Raw genomic sequence first — 14,406 nt, 5'->3', positions numbered from 1 at the left:
TTCTAAGAAGGATCTTCCCTTCTCAATCTGCTATAGCCTTTGGCAAAAGCACATATTGGGCTTTGGAAATGTGACTTTTTGCCTGAAACTTTTCTACAGGGGATTGGATTATTTTCTAAATTTATTGGTGTGAGGACAGTGCCATGATAATCTCCTGTGTGGTCTAAACTTTTTGTTCTTAAGTGAGGCACCTACCCCCATGTTCATAGCACCACTATTCCCAGTAGCCAAAAGGACAACCTAAATGTCCATTGACAGACAAATGGGTAAACAAATGTGCTATATCTGTACCATGGAATGTTATTCAGCCTTAAAAAGGAAAAAAAGTCTGACACATGCTACAGCATGGATGAACCTTAAGGACACTATGCTAAGTGAAATCAGCTTGTCACAAAAGGACAAATACCGTATGATTCTACGCATACGAGGTATCTAATGTAGTCAAATTCATAGAAACAGAAAGAAGAATTGTGGTTGCCAGGGGCTGGGGGAGAGGGGATGGTAGTTATTGTTTAATGGGCGCAGGGTTTCAGTTTTGCAAGATGAAAAGAGTTCTGGAGATGGATGGTGGTGGTGGCTGCACAACGTGAAAATACTTAACACTACTGAACTGTACACTTAAAAATGGTTAAGAGGGTAAATTTTAAGTTATGCGTATTTTACCACAATTTTAAAATAATAATAAAAAAGAAAAGAAAGTGAGGCACATGAAAGGCTTGGAGCTGAATTAATCCAAACTCTAAGACCCCTTCCTGGAAAGCCAGCCCAGGCTATAGCTGCTGACAGCACCTCAACCCCACCCAGAGCATCAAGAACTCTTCTCGCTGAGGCTAAAGAGAATAAGAAATTGAAATGGAATGTCTTTGAACTTGATCTTGATTGAGAGTGAGATAATTTAACTTCAGGCTTTCATTTCTTCTTTTCACTTCTTTGGATCTTGTAAGGGGATTAAAGTTTGGACCTGGGACTCCCTGGTAATTTGATACTGAGAAGGTTAAGTTCAAGTGTAGAACATCGTATTGTTGGCATTTCATTTTTGGGGTACTTTTATGATATCACAAATTCTGATATCATGATTTTACTGCCTAACCTCTGATAGGCTATGTTGGTCAATGTAGCTTGAAATAATTTGAGATGGAAAATTGAAGAGAAACTACCTTTTTTCTTCTTGACTACAGAAAGGCCTTGAAAAACATAATGTATCTCACTGACCCAACTCGGAAACTCATAGGAGAAGAATGCACACTGCCTGCCCAGGAAGATCTATAGTGGAGCAGTGGCTGGTTTGGGGGTGGAGGTTGACTCCCTCTCTGAAGATGTGGTACCCCTTCTGCTTGACCATAGGCATAATGATTGAGCACAATGGGTTCAAGGTACAAAAAGTTGAGTAATTTGGGGGCAGAGATTGTAACTTCCCTCAGGCTGCTTGAGTATTATAATCGCACTTATCCCTGACACATCCAACGAAGGGGCATTAGTTTGTCTTGGCCCCTTCCCACTTCCTCTCATTCTCCTTCTCAGGAGAGAAATGCTTGGTAAACTTGGGTATAGCAGTTGAGTTCTGCTGTTTCTCCTCCTCCTTCCTTCCTGGGATCTTCCTGCCTTCAAGCTGCTGGAACTCAAGTCTCCTTGGTTCAAGTGGTGAGCTTGGCAGAAAAACCCTGTCCTAGTCGGGAGAGACCCGTAACTGCCCAGTGCTGTCTGAGGCTTGGTGAATAAATTTTAAACTGAGAGAAAAAAAAAAAAAGAAATTCCATTGCCTCTATATTCCTAAACCACACCCTCCAGCCTAGCCTTTATCAGTAATAAAACAGATAATTTGACCTCAAAAAAAAAAAATAGGACGTTTCATCTGAAACTATGTCCACACTCTTAATTGTGCTGTGCCTTTGTCAGGTGCCGTGAAGTCTGCAGAGAGAGTTCATCCACTGCACACTATTTAATCCTCCTGACAATCCAGTGAGGTGGATGGATGGGAAAGCCTTTTGTAAGCTGTTTCAGTATTGTAATCACACTTGCCCCTAGTTGCATAACTCAGTGTCAGGGAGGTTTGAAAAGGTTAAGTAACTTGCCCACGTTATAGGTGATGGGCTAGAACAGAACTCAAGCCTTTTGATTTCTGGCAACGTGCTGCTAAAAATCTGTTAGCAAGAACTCATTCAAAGAGCGGTAGTATCTTCAACTGGAACCTGATTTAATCCTACAGTCTTGTTTTGATGTATTTGCTTATGACTTAATGAAGGGAACTTTAAGACCCGTGTGTGTAGGCTGCAGTGTGTATGTGAATCCCCTAAGAATTTTGCTCCGAGTGACTATTCCTGTATCTGACCCCCTGATATCCCAACGTGGCAGGTCTGTGGTGGGACCTAGGAATCCTCAGTTTTATAAGGGCCCCAGACTCTTCTAAACTCTTAACTGATTCCCTGCAGACTAAGTTCTCACTGACACCTTCTCACCCTGCCTTAACGTTGGCATTCTCTTTAATGGTGTGTAAAGAAATACTGGAGGGACAAATCCTGGCTTTCTTTGAGAGATGGAACTCACTAGAATGCATTGCGGTTTAACATGACGCGCCCACGTTGGGCGACGTGCTCACGCTAATCCAAACACGCATCCCCCACCCCTCAGAGGACCACAGAGCACCCACATCGGGATGCAACGGAGGACACCTGTGCCCTGAAAGAGAGCCGAACCCTGAAGACACGACCTGGATGGATTAGTCAGTAACTAATCCTGAATTAATTAGGCAGGAACGGGCAAGGCTTGGGGCAGAACAATTGTGTACAGACGTGTGAAAAATGCCTGTGTGGGAATGTATGCATGGGGGAATAATAAGAAAGTATGCTTTGTCAGAATATTTGCTTCTTCTAAAAATCAATTTGTGCCTTTTAATGAATCAATGAGTAAGAAGGAAGCCCAAAATACAGCATTAACAGCGCAAAGAACATGGGAGTCAATGGTATGGTTTTTGTGTTTGTCTGTTTGCTCTGTGTTTATTTTGTTTTCATTTGCGAGACAAGGTAAGGATTGGGAATGCTGGTGAGTGATTGCCACATTCTCTAAAAGCTCTGGGAGAGTCTGTCTGTCAACTGGTTTTCCTCTCTTTCTACCTCCCAGCCAATATTCAGAGGAAACTCTTTTCATGTGAACTGGAAAAGATGAATTTCAAGCTTCATTGAGAGTTTGAAAACCTTAAATCCTTCTTGAAAATAACCTGCCTCTCAGGAATCTTTGGTCCCCAAAATTAGAAACCTTCTTTCTTGGGCTGTGGAATGGCTGCATTATTAACTATGATTATAGAGTCTCTGAATGGAAGGATGTAATAAATCTGAAAGTATTTGTTCTGGTTTGTGACTAAGCAAAACTGTATAATATTAAATCAGATGTTGCTATAAACATATGAAATGGCACTTTTTTTTCTTTCCAGCTTGGGGCATTGTGGCATGAAGCTGCTGGGAATCTAAAAAGAAATGTTTTTACATTCTTGGATACTGAGTCAGGTTTCTGCTAGGCTTTCTTCTTTCTGAGCATGAATGCTAAATAAAAGTGTTTCCGTTTAGATCTCTGTGTTTTCCCAGAGAGTTAGCAAGGCTGAGTAGAGGTGATCTTACTCTTTTCAGACTGTTCTATGGGGTGGAACGGAAGACCTGCGCTCTGTGTGTGTGTATGTGTGTATGTGTCTGTGTGTCTGTGTGTGTCTGTTAGGTGGAAGGGACGAACGACATCCTAGTACCCTGGCATGTTTGGGTTGGAAGGAATCTTAGACACAAGCTAGTTCACAAACCTCCTCAAGACTCTGGGGAAAGCTGTGTTGTTGCCTCTGGTAAATGGTCATACTGGCCTTCAGTTTCCACTTCAAAGTGGTGGTAACATCGCTGTATGGGGCACAAAACGATGAGAAAACACTACAAAGAAGTCATGACATACGGAGTGTCAGAAAGTGATCATAGTTTTGCTTGTGCTGGGGCTTAGGGGTAATTTTTCTTTCCACAGTTTCCAAGTATATTATTTTTCATAACGAAGAAAATAAATTTGTATTAAAAACAAAACTGTAGCCTCAAAACGTTTCAGTATTTAATAACCACCCTTAAAAAGATGACTTGGCATATTGATAGCATTCTACAAATTGTTTAGAGCTGCACCACCTAACACAGTAACCGTTAGCCACGTGGGGCTTCTGAAATGTGGCTGGTCCAGTGGAGATGTATGGTATGTGAGAGATACACACCTGATTTCAAAGGCTTAGTGCAAATGAAAGAGTGCAAGATAGCTCAGCAATCATTTTTATGATGATGATGTGCTGAAATGATAACAGTTTGGAAATATTGGATTAAAGAAGTTATTTTAAAAAATTTATTTTATTGAAGTATAGTTGTTTTATAATGTGTTAATTTCTGCTGTACAGCAGTGATTCAGTTATACGTATATATGTGTCTATATTCTTTTTCATATTCTTTTCCATTATGGTTTATTACAGCATATTGAATCTAGTTCCCTGTGCTATACTTTAGGACCTTGTTGTTTATCCATTTGTGTATAATAGTTTGTATCTGCTAATCCCACCCTCCCACTCCATCCCTCCCCCACCCCCCAACCCCCTTGGCAACCACAAGTCTGTACTGTAGATAAGTTCCTATATGCCATATTTTAGATTCCACATATAAGTGATATCATATGGTATTTGTCTTTCTCTTTCTGACTTACTTCACTTAGTATGATAATCTCTGGGTCCGTCCATGTTGTTGCAAATGGAAACAACCTAAATATCCATCGACAGATGAATGGATACAGAAGGTGTGGTATAGATATACGACAGAATACTACTCAGCCATAAAAATGGATTAGATAAAGTATTAAAATTACTTTCACCTGTTTCTTTTTACCTTTTTAGCATGGCTACCAGAAAATTTAAAATTACATATGTGGGCCTTGTATGAAAGAGAGAAGATATGCATTCCTTTTGACAAGATTGGAGGAGGCCTGGACAACACACATATAGTGAAGGCATTGCCACCTACTTGGTGGCATCTGAACATGGTTTTGAGGAAGGAGAGTGGCTGCTTAATGAGTATGAGGTGTCCTTTTGGGGTGATACAAAGGTTCTGGATCCATATAGGGGTGATGGTTGTACAATATTGTGAATGTCCTAGATATCACTAGGGTAAATTACCACACATACACACACACACACACACACACACACACACACACACACAAATTACAAATGTGGCGTATGTTATACTTCTGTTTTCAGCGGGTGTTTAAAGTAAAGAGGTAGGGAGTATGGCTTTGCTTAAAATAGCATCTCCAGAAATAGAGAAAAAAGTGAAAAGAGGCAAGGATGGGCTGAAGACTGCTGGGAGCGGTTGGAACTCTTTTCTCTCTCCCTTTGGTGAAAATATTAGCATGTGTTTCAGTTTCCTGCCACCTTTGCAGTCCCCATCCCCCTACCTCCCCCCCTTCCTGGAGGCCTCAGCTTCATGCGGTCCCTATCTCTTCACAACGCCTTCATCTTATGGTCCCTATCTCTTCACAACGCCTTCATCTTATTTATCTCATTCCACTTTTCCTCCACACTTGGCATGCTGCCCACTGCAGGGTTTCTCACATAGATAACTCCTTCCCTAAAATTCCTCACAGTTATGTGGTGTTAGGGAATTAGGGATCCTGAGAGTTGAAAATAAAATAGAACACCCAGAGCCGGCTCAACAAGCCTCCTGCCTCCCAGATATTGTTGATGGAGAAAAATTAAAAGTCTTGTCTGTGTATCTCTGGAATCCAGCTTCTTAAGTGTAAAACCCATGAGGCAAAACTGATGTGTGGTGTCAGAAGTCGGGATGCTGGGGGCTGGGGGCTGGGGGTGAGAGACGGTAGGCAGCGGCCGGGTTGGGGTATAGGAAGGGGCTTCTGGAGGTGGGAAACATTCTCATCTGGGTGCTGATTACCTCAGTACGTCCACGTTGTGAAACTTGACTGGGCTGCCGACTTGCGCACTTTTCTGAATGTGCATCACCCATCCATACACAGCTAAACAAAAAGCAAATACCCTGTGAGGTGGATACTTCTCTGAGTGTTGAGTGAACGGTCCTGGAAGCAGTAAACGCAGTGGGGTGGGGGCGAGTTTCGCGAGGATGTCTGCCGGGGATGCCGTATCCCCTTTCTGTGGGATCTGGATGGACAAGGCCTGTGATATGATGGGGGCCCAGACGGGGAGGCGTCCGGAGGTCCCGCCCCACGACCCTCGGCCTGGAGGTTCGTGAGTGAGTGAGCCACCCACCTTGGTTAACTCACCTGTGTACCTTATCTCTCGTCTCTGCATTTGAGGAGACCGGGGAGGGACGGGTGTGAGGGTGAGTGATCTTACCAAGTGCTGGCTGTTGGCGTAGGAGAGACGTCTAAGGACGGTCACATTCTTGAGGGCGGGGGGAAATTGGAATTCTTCCTCGGCTGTAAATAGACCCCCATGAGGGGAGGAGGGACAGCGCCGGAGCCACCAGGCCCTGTGGTTACCACCTACGGAAATCCTGTGTGTGGGTAAATACAGCCTCAGCAAAGCCTGGAGAAGAGATTGCAGGGGGAGACGAGGGGGGCTGAGCAGGCTGATGTGGGAGGTTATTAACCAGATAGTGGCGGGAAACCAGAGGCCAGGGGGATTGGGGCTGGAGGAAAACCAGCGGAAACGAGAGAGGAAAAATAAACAACTGAGAGAAGCAACCTCATTTGCTCCCACCGCCCTTTTATTTTGTGCCGGGACTGAGGTATCCTCTTCTGAGGACAACAGGCTGGAGGCTGATTTTTTTTTTTTTTTTTTTTTTTTTTTTTTTTTTTTGCGGTACGCGGGTCTCTCACTGTTGTGGCCTCTCCCGTGGCGGAGCACAGGCTCCGGACGCGCAAGCTCAGCGGCCATGGCTCACGGGCCCAGCCGCTCCGCGGCATGTGGGATCTTCCCGGACCGGGGCACGAACCCGTGTCCCCTGCATCGTCAGGCGGACTCTCAACCGCTGCGCCACCAGGGAAGCCCTGGAGGCTGATTTTGAAAACCAGGCCTGGCTCCTGCCTTCTTTCTCTGTACCCACCGGCCCCTGCTCCCCCCGCCCCCCGCAGTGACCTTCCATCCTGAGCCAGCCCCGGGTTGTGTTCCCACACGCTGTCCCCCTGTCCCCTCCTCTGCAAGTGCAAAGCGCCCAGGGCGACATGCCGAGCTGGACACCACCATACCCCACACACCAAGGGCACCGAAGGCTGGGGCCCTGTCGGCGAGCTTCATAACAACGTTTTTGGCCCACGGAGAGGTTTTCCTTTTCTTGATCACAACCGGAGATGATCAGGTTTGATCCCACGCTCAAAGGCTAACGTCCAGGTCCCCCGGCCTGCTGGAAGGCAACACTTCAGTTTCTAACATCCACTGGTTCCCTTGGGAAAACCTCAGCCTTATAAGACAGGCAAGAGGGAACTGGCAGGTGGCCGGGACAACGGCCCTTCCAGGCCCCAGCTCTGGCTTGAGCTGGCTGGGTGACCGGGGGCAGGCTTCCTAAACTTTGTGGGCATTCGTTGAAACAGCCATAAAATAGGTATGAGGATGCTAATACCACATACATCATATGATGATGAAAATGCCTCACTTATATGTGAGGATCTGATAGCAGGTGTGTAAAAAGCACTTTGCAAGCTGCAGAGTTGCCTCCCTGGGGGGTTGTTAGCCAGCGTGCTCTGGGGTGTGTGGACAGAAAGTTGTTACCAAGAACTCACAGAACTTCAGTTTGCAGATGTTTACTTTTACCTTAGAGAATCTTTAAGGAGAATCGATACCCTGGTGAAATCAGCTCACCTCCAACACTTGCCCAGAGCTCGGGCTGTCGAGTTACTTAAGAGAGAAGCAGCTCAACAGAGAACCAAGTCCTTAAGATGGCATTTTGGGGTCACATCTGAAATCACTGGGTTCTCGGTTCACTTGTGGGTGGGGCCTTTCTCTCCTGCTCAGACACATGTCCACACCGGGGAGGGAGTTCCCTCAACTGGGCTCACTTCTTGCATGGCAGTCAGCGCCTTTAGAAGTTATTTCTGCATTGCTTGTTTAGACCCAGTCCAACAAACTCCCTGTCTGCTAAGCCTGCCTCTTTAAGCAGTCTGAAGATGTGATGTGCCAGGGTAGTATCGGGAGGGAGGGGAGGCCAGGAACAGCTGTACTGAAAGCCTCTCTCCTGCTTAGCTGCCCTCTGGATGGTCTCCATAAAGATTATGAGGGATTAGAGGCAGGGAAGATGTCCTAAAGCCTTTCACTAAATACTGATTGAGTGTCTACTATGGGCTCTACACAGTTAGTCATGAGCAAAACAGATACAGACACTGTAGTCATTAGTGGAGCTTACCCTGCAGCAGGAAAGCCTGGCAGAAAGAAACTAATGACACAAATAATTAATTGCAAGTGTGATGAATATTACGATGGGGAATTTCAGGGTCCCAAGGGAACATTTCAGCTGAGCCCTGAAGGATAACTGCCTCAGCACATCCCAAGGGTGTTGGGATGGTTAGGGTTGGATGTGGGGAAAAGCTTTCCCAGCAAAGGGAACCTACGTATGTACATATTCCTCCCTGGGAAGGAACATGTTGCCATATGTGCCATATATAGTCTACCTCCTCCTTCCCCACCGCAAACCCAATCCTACTCATTCTCCTAACATCTTTTTCCTCTGGAATTCTGCAAATATAGTTTCTTTTTTGTATGTCTTGACAGCTTATTTATTTACTTTTTATTTGTTCATTTTTAGCGGGGTATAGTTGTTTCACAATGTTGTGTTAGTTGCTACTGTCTAGCGAAGTGAATCTTCACCAGACTCAGAGAGGCTACGCTTAATTATGAAATTATCCCAATTTGTACCTTTTCTTATTATGCTAGTAAAACTTGCCTATTCCTTCTTGCCTCCCCTTCCCTATTTCTCACATGACTGGCCAAAAGAGAAATCCTAAGAAAACACACACTCCCAGAGTTCGTTACAGTTATTATGACTCAGACAGCTCTGAAGACTAGAATTTAATGGTAGTTTTCTTAACAGTCCTTGGGGACTTGAAGGACTTTTTCCCACCAGCCATTGAAGTCGGATTATAAAAACACATTTCTTTCTTGAAAGAAAAGAAGAAACTCTCTGAATTCAAAGTTCTGATTAGCCTAAAAGCAGAGCACTGGTTCATAATTTTCTATCTCCTCACACCTGCCTTTTCTCCCTCCTTCCCTTTTTCTTGATTTCTCTGGTGAAGGAATAAGTAAAATAGAGCAGGAGTTGACCTTGCTCCCGACCTTGCTGTATGACTTTGGCCAAGGCACTCCCCCTCTCTCGGCCTCAGTTTCTTCCAGTGCAAAATGCAGTGGTGAATCACAGGAGTCAGGTTTCCTTGGAACTCTAGCAATCCCTACTTCTCCTGAAAGAACCTTAACAAATGGGCACTACATTCAGCAGCTCCAAGTCCCCTATGGAAACCCAGGGCTGATTGAAAATCTCCTTTCTCTATATTTAAAATAGATAACCAACAAGGACCTACTGTATAGCACAGGGAACTCTGTTCAACATTCTGTAATAACCTAAGTGGGAAAAGAATTCGAAAAAGAATAGGTACATGTATATATAAAACTGAATCACTTTGCTGTACACCTGAAACTAGCACAACATTGCTAAGCAACTATACTCCAATATAAAATAAAAACTTAAAAAATATACCAAAAAACCTGCCACTTGTTAAGTTTGGAGTATAGTATTAAAGAAGGACAGCCATAATTATCTGAAAAGTCTATTAAAATACTCCTCCCTTTCCTGATTCCATCTCTGTGTGAGGCTACTTTCTTCATATACTTCAATCAAAACAACGTATCACTATAGCCTGAATACAGAAACAAACACCAGCTGTCTTCTATTAAGCTAAACATAAAGATATTTGCAGAAATGTAAAATAATGCCACTCTTATCACTAAAGTTTTTGTTTTAGGAAATATAATCATTTTGTAAAAATACGTTTTTCATGTTACCATATAATGGGCTTATTACCATATAATGGGCTTATTATTGCTTTTTGAATGACTTAATAAATGTATTTTTAAATTTTTAAATTTTTTTTTATAGGAGAAATATGCAGTATATTCAGTTCACAAAGGAATTCTATTTTACATCGTCTTTTCTTTTTTTAAAAGTTTTTATTGGAGCATAATTTCTTTACAATGTTGTGTTAGTTTCTACTGTATAGCAAAGTGAATCATCTATAAGTATCATATATTCCCTCTTTTTTGGATTTCCTTCCCATTTAGGTCACCACAGAGCACTGAGTAGAGTTCCCTGTGCTATACAGTAGGTTCTCACTAGTTATCTATTTATACATAGTATCAATAGTGTGTGTATGTCTGGGATTGACATATATACACTATTGATACTATGTATAAGATAAGTAAATAAATGTATTTTTTAATTTCTCAAAAAAAAGAAAATCTTCTTTCTCAGGAGGGAAACCAGAGGCCTGGCCACCTCGTCCTCAGCCATCATCTAGCCAGAGCTTCCACCCTTAGTATTTAGGATCTCCTCCCCCCAGGCCAGCCTCCCTCTCTTCAGCTGCACGTGCTGTGCTTCCAAAGGCCCCTAGAACTCCAGAAATCCTTCCCTGGTTCCCTCAGCTATACCTGCTATATTCTCCACTCCTGTGAATGTCAGGACCCAAAATCAAATGCTTCCAGGAGCCAAGTCAGCAGCACACGTGAGAGTAGATGTCTGGGTGAGGTGCACAGGCTCACGCAGTATGACAGGTGGGGACACGGCCACCTCAGGGCTTGTGCTCAATAGGAAAATATAGGTCCCACCCAGTGCCAACCAGTCAGTATTCTGGAATAAGTGTGCAGTGTTGCCAGATATTCTGCTGATCTTTGAAGAGAAGTCCAACATCATATTTTAAAGTCCAATGTAGTACAAAGTTTTTAAAAATCACGATATGGGCCAAAGACAAGAGTCTGGGTCAGACTGAACCTGTGGCTGCTGGTTTGCTACCTGTGTGTGTAGGCAAAGTATTGGATCCTTTATACATTCTACATGGTATTTACAAAACCTGAAATACTTATCTATGCATTCATTCATTTGATAATTATCTGTCACCTCTCGTGAGCTGGTACTACACAGGGAGCTAGGGAAAACAGGTAACTGAGATGCAACATATTCGTAAATAAGGAATGCCAGCATGATGTGATCCGTGCCCAGCTGGGTCTACCTCTCCTCTCCTCCCACAGCCTATCTGTGGATCCTGTGCTTACCTCCATCATGGCACTGAACACACTGGAAATTCACGGTTTGCTGTGCTGTATCTTTCTAGCTTCCTGACGTCCTGCCTACCTGCTACCTGAACCATATATTTCAGTTCTGTACCCCCAGCATCTAATAGAACCTGACACATCGTAGCAACTCCAGAAAATGACTGACAAGTGAGTGAGCAGCCCACTAATTGAGTGTCATTCAGGGTGGTGAAGGCAAAGGAGGGTCTCCCTGTGCCCAGCTTCTATCTTCCCCCTCAACCCCAGCTTTGGAAACCCTTTTGTCAAAAAAAGCACAAATGCTAATTGTTCCAAATTAGGCTAATTTACTTCTACCCTTTACCCACCATCCCCATGCCAAGAAAAAAATAATGTAGGGCTTCCCTGGTGGCACAGTGGTTGAGAGTCCGCCTGCCGATGCAGGGGACACGGGTTCGTGCCCCGGGCTGGGAAGATCCCACATGCCGCGAAGCGGCTGGGCCCGTGAGTCATGGCCGCTGAGCCTGCGCGTTCAGAGCCTGTGCTCCGCCACGGGAGAGGCCACAACAGTGAGAGGCCCGCGTACCGCAAAAAAAAAAAAAAAAAAAATCATTTTCCTCTGGGATTAAAAGCTTGCTTGATGGACTATATTTATCACGCAGTGAATTTCATTGTCTTATTCAGAATTTCCACTTCCTATAGTTGATTTCTTTTGGCCCATGACTGTCATATTTCTTATAAGGCTAGTATATTGAATTTTAACCATTAGCACTCATTTATTAAAAACAAAATACAAATAAAATTGCAACCAATCAAACAAAACTTGGTAAATAGCAAGCCCATGTTTTCCTTTTAAATTTCTTTAAGATCAGAGAAGTGTTTTAAAAGTTGCTAATGAGGCTTCCACACTTTTTAAAGAAATGTCTTGGAGCAATCCCACAATTTGGAGTTTCCTAAATAAGGTGACAATTCAATACTTTGGAAGCTTTCCTATTCCAGCTAGCAAAGGGTGCCAGCTTCCATTCAGAGCCCAAACTGGAGAAGTGAGAGGAAGTTGATGGATGCCAGAACCTAAGAGAGAAACTGTAGGGACAGACAGGGTGTGATGATTAATTTTACGTGTCAACTTGATGGGCCATGCAGTACCCAGAAATTTCGTCAAAGATTATCCTGAATGTATCTGTGAGGATGTCTCTGGATTAGATTAATGTTTGAATTGGTAGACTGAGTAGCAGATTACCCTCCCTAATGTGGATGAACCTCATCCAGTCAAAGACCTGAATAGAACAAAAAGGGTGAGTAAGAGGGAATTCCTTCTGCCTGACTGCTGAGCTGGGACATCAGCCTTTTCCAGACTGGAACTGAAACATTAGCTCTTTTTGGGTCTTGAGCCTGCCAGCTTTGGGACTGGAACTTAGACCATTGGCTCTCCAGGTCCTCAGGCCTTTGGACTTGGGCTAGAACTACACATCAGCTCTCCTAGGGCTTTATCTTGCCAACTGCAGATTTGGGGACTTGTTAACCTCCTAATTTCAAGAGCCATTTCCTTATAATATCTATTTATCTACCTATCTTCTATTAGTTTTGTTTCTCTGAGAACCTTAAGGCGCTGGGGTTGTGCCTGGAACATGCTTTCCAGTTGGGTTCTTTTCATTCCTTCATATTTACTTGAGTAAATCACTGCCTGCTGCACAGACCTTAGGACACTAAAAGAATCACGCATATCAAAGGCAGCATAGTGAGATCCTAGATCCTGCCGGGGGTTGGCTAGATAGCCCCCTTTCAGTATTTCTTTGCAAAGCATCCCTGTTGATACTTTGGGCTTGGTGATTAACACAGAAAAACAGCTTCTGAAAAGGAGCAGGGCCAGGGTGGAGGCTCTGGGCATTTCCTTGAGGGTCAAGTTTGCATAGATAGTGATCTTAGTGGAATTGTAACATCACCCTGAATTGCCTTGAAGTATTCTCTGTCTCCTAACTCACTTGGAAGTCATAAAATCTAGATACAGGCTTTTGAAGTCTCCAGTGGATATGAGTTCAAAAGAAAAATTGACACCTCCAAGGAACACAAACATCATGAAAGAAAGGCCAGAACTGGCCAACATATGCCAGAGGAAGCAGAATTAATGAACTGGAAGAACAGGAATGGAAAAAAGCTTGATAAATATCTTCAAAACCCTAATAGAGGATATTGGAAACATGAAACAGGAATAATAACTTATGAATATGAGTCAAATGTACATACTGAATGTGAAAAATGTAATAGTTGAAATAAAGAACTCAGTAGTTGGATTGAAAGTATTTTTTTCTCTTAATTTCTTTAAAACATATATGGGGCTTATAATATATTGACATGTATGTATGTAATATGTATTGACAATAGCACAAAGGTTGAGGGGGGTGGATAAATGGAACTATGCTGTTGCAATGTTCATATATTTAACGCATATTAATTCTAAGTGACTAGTTAAAAAGCCCTAAAACAACTACTAAACAAAAACAAAAGCAAAAAAAAAAAAAAAAATGCAAAGAGGTAAAGCTAAAAAGCCAGTAGAAGAATGGAATGCTAAAATATATTCAATTAACTGAAAAGAAGGCATAAAAGAAAGCATAGAGAAATAAAAAACAAATGGAAGAAATAGAAAGCAAACAGCAAATGGTAGACCTGAATCCAACACATCAATAATTAAACTACATGTAAATGGATAAATTTAATAGAAAGATTTGGTTAGAGTGGGTAAAAAAGCAAGACCAAGACTATCTACTGTCTACAAGAGAGGTACCTTAAATATAAGAACACAGATGGATTGAAAGTAAAATTGTGGACAATGATATACAAGGCAAACAAAAAGTATAAGAAAGTTTGAATGGCTATATTAATAACAGGCAAAAATAGACTTCAAGGCAAGACATAGTGTCAGAGGTAAGAAAGACATTTCATAATAATAAAATGGTGAATCCATCAGGAAAACATGATGACCCTAGATATGTGTTGTGTGATAACAGAGCTACAAGATACACTGAATGAAAATTGGTAAAACTAAAAGGAGAAGTAAAAAATCCTACAATCAAAATTGGAGATACTTTTACCTCTCTCTCAGAAATTGATAGAACAACTAGACAAGAAACCATTAAGGATACAAAAGATCT

General features: G+C 42.8%; 1 pseudogene; it reads left to right on the top strand.

Annotated features, from left to right (window-relative positions):
* Nucleotides 1-4,926: 4,926 nt before the first annotated feature.
* On the top strand, nt 4,927-5,044 carry LOC117201846 (uncharacterized; annotated as a pseudogene).
* The last annotated feature ends 9,362 nt before the right edge of the window (nt 5,045-14,406 follow it).

This window comes from Orcinus orca, chromosome 1, assembly GCF_937001465.1.
Source record: "Orcinus orca chromosome 1, mOrcOrc1.1, whole genome shotgun sequence".
Lineage (NCBI taxonomy): Eukaryota > Metazoa > Chordata > Mammalia > Artiodactyla > Delphinidae > Orcinus > Orcinus orca.
The sequence above is the reverse complement of the archived record's forward strand: the minus strand, read 5'-3'. Positions and strand labels throughout refer to the sequence as shown.